General features: G+C 35.7%; 1 protein-coding gene across 1 annotated transcript in view; it reads right to left on the bottom strand.

Annotated features, from left to right (window-relative positions):
* Window positions 1-1,536: 1,536 nt before the first annotated feature.
* The window catches only part of DCAF4 (DDB1 and CUL4 associated factor 4), a 161,218-nt gene continuing 159,661 nt past the window's right edge, over window positions 1,537-3,093 (bottom strand). Inside the window, exon 14 of the mRNA XM_053697774.1 lies at window positions 1,537-3,093. This exon is cut by the window's right edge and continues 1,345 nt beyond it. The gene's annotated coding sequence lies outside the window, so the exon portion shown is untranslated.

Below are 3,093 nucleotides of genomic sequence, written 5' to 3'. Positions count from 1 at the left end.
GCTGGAAGTTTTGGGCCTCATATATCTAACATATTGATAGAAAGTTTGGAAACTTTGCTGTCCCACTGAAATTGAGAGTATTGATCTTGATATAAGGCTCCCCAACAATATGTTCTTGTATCTGTGGTTAAATGTATCCAACTGAGGTTTAATAAGAAGAAACTTCTGCAAGTTTGTCCACAAATCTAGATGCTTCTTCACATATGCTGGAAACTGAACATCTGACAAATGACTAAGATGCATTTTCTGCTTGGGTCTCATCCATCACCTTGTCTGTTCCACGAATTGAAATACAACTCAGAGTAAGACTTTTTAGGAGAACATATAGAACTGCTGAATCGCAGGTTTTTGTAAGCAGATTAGTTCTTGATTCGTATTTAATTCTGCTCTGAATAAAATAACTTGCAGAGGTGGTATTAATCGACTTTTATCAAAGCTGAATAACAATCCATGACTTCTGAGAAATTACTGTCTTACTTACAGTGAATTTGGACTTCTCCAGGACTACCAAGAGAAAAATCATCCAGCTACTGAAAAATAAGAAAACTCTGTCTTCTAAGTTCTAATATGACAGGCAAAAGGACATTGATTAAAGTTTGAGGGACTGTAGCTGTACTTAGGTTAGAGCTGTATATTGGTAAAGTTTCCCAATGGAACAGTTTCCATGCTTGGGAGTGAAGCCCGTTGAGATCTGGAACAAAACAGAGATGTCTGTCTAAATGTATAGGATGTAAATGTGTTTAAAAGACAGTTGAAAACCAACTCTTACCCGAAGGCCTCAGATTTGAACTGCTCTACTAGCTTCCTAACCAACCTATCTACTTCAAATGGAAGATTATATAACATTTTAAGTTTCCAAGGAGACTTTCTTACAAGATTAGCAGGCACCAAACATTAAGAATGCTTCAATGAAAAAAAGGAAAAAAAAATGTCTAAACTGGCAAATATGATTGACAGCAAGTTGTGTGTATGGAATGTCACCAACTTTAGTCTCTATTGAAGTGGATTCAATTGCTTTATTAACCGTTATTAACCATTTAAGTACGAGATGCCGTACTTAAATGCAAGGTTAATTATCATAAGCTTTAATTAAAAACATTTTTCCTTTTTTTTTTTTTTTTTTTTTTCTCTTCCCCTTCTTCCTTCCTACCCTCAACTAATAATCCCCTTTCCCCTTCCCACACTATTTAACTCGCCAACCTTATACCTCTATCCTCAAAGGTTATTAGATTACTAGATGTTTTGAGACCAACGCTCAGTTATCATGGCTTTCATTGTTAATTCACCCCACCCTTGTAGGTAGAGAAGTCGCGACCTTGATCACATGGTAAAAACTTATAACATAGCCTTATCAAAAAATTGAGAGCTTTGAAGTGTTGTATACATAGACTTTCGCAGCAATCAGATGTTTTTGTCTTGATATGTATGTATGTATATGATCATTGTTAAGTTGCAAATTTCATTAATAAAGCTCTTTTGGAAAAAAAAAAAAAAAAAAAACATTTTTCCTGTGACGTCTCAAAAAACTCCAGAATCATCAGTAAACACAAGCATATATTTTAACATTTCTGTAATTGCTTTGAAGCAACACCCGAAGAACTGTCTTAGAAAGTGAATACATTTTGTAAATTTAAAAAAATCACAAATCTTAATCTTTTATAGCAAATTAAGTTTTAAAGATTACACAACATCTCACCCTAGTAGAATATTACTTAACCATAACACCTTAAACATGGATAGCAGGCACACAAGGACCCACTGCCTCTAGAGATACAATACCTCTTCTCACTCATAAATAAACTTAGAAATGACTACAGATGACAAGGTTAGAAAGGAGCAACTGGGAAATCACACTGCTGTGACTAATATGAAAGAACAAAATGTCGAAAACCAACAAAAAGGTACATAAATGACATTAACAAGTCAGTCGGACCACAAGGCCATTGCTAGGTGGAAATTCACCCACAACATCCTCATCCTAGAAGATCATAGAAGCAATATAACTTAAAACTGATGAATTGTAACACAAAATAAAACCACTAGAGAAAAAGTACAGTTAAACCGGAATAAAAAACTGCATACTTAAAGGGATAGTAAACACCAAAAATGTTATTGTTTAAAAAGAAAGATAATCCCTTTATTTACGATTCTCCAGTTTTGCACTGTTATAGAAATATAGTTTTTACCTCTGTAATTACCTTGTATCAAAGCTTCTGCTGACTGCCTCCTTATCTCAGATCTTTTGACAGACTTGCATTTCAGGCATTTAGTGCTGACTCTTACATAACTTCATGTGCCTGAGCACAGTGTAATCTATATGAAACACATGAACGTATGCCCTCTAGCTGTGAAAAACTGTCAAAGGCATTCAAATGAGAGGCGACCTTCAAGGGCTTAGAAAGTAGCATATGAGCCTAACTAGGTTTAGCTTTCCACTAAGAATACCAAGAGAAAAAAAGCAAATTTGATGATTAAAGTAAATTTAATTTGGACTTTACTATCCCTTCAATTAATGGAAGTAACTGGCTATAGGTAGAAGTTCAATATGTAAAATTAAGGCATATATTGAGAGCCCTTATGTACAAAATATACCATAAATACACATTGACACACAACCTGATTACCAAGGTGAATTTTAGAACAAGACTGAACCACATTTGAATAAGAAAAATGCACCATAGATAAAAAAGCATGGGACAGAGGTAACCACAGAAAGCTGAAGATCCTTGAAACTACACTGCCTGTGTCTGCAGGAGGATCATTTTGTTCGAGTTAGGGCAACCAGAAAAATGTAAAGTGTACCCTCTGAGAGTCAGTCTTAGTCCACAAATCCACAAGGGAAACCCAAGGGATAATACTTTTTTGGCATCAAGCCATATTCAGGGGTGAGAAGACACCTGCACATGCAGGTCATAGGTTTTTTCTAATATATGCAAACCCACAAGACCAGTTGCAACAGAGCTCCAGTTCAGCCTACCTTACTCCAAATGGGTAGAAAGTAAACAAACAGGAAGGGAATGGGTGTGTATAAAAAGGGCACCCACACCCTCAGACATTGGGCAGTATTTTCTACCTACTCCAGTAGTCATGTAA

This window comes from Bombina bombina, chromosome 1, assembly GCF_027579735.1.
Source record: "Bombina bombina isolate aBomBom1 chromosome 1, aBomBom1.pri, whole genome shotgun sequence".
Taxonomy (NCBI): Eukaryota; Metazoa; Chordata; class Amphibia; order Anura; family Bombinatoridae; genus Bombina; species Bombina bombina.
The sequence above is the reverse complement of the archived record's forward strand: the minus strand, read 5'-3'. Positions and strand labels throughout refer to the sequence as shown.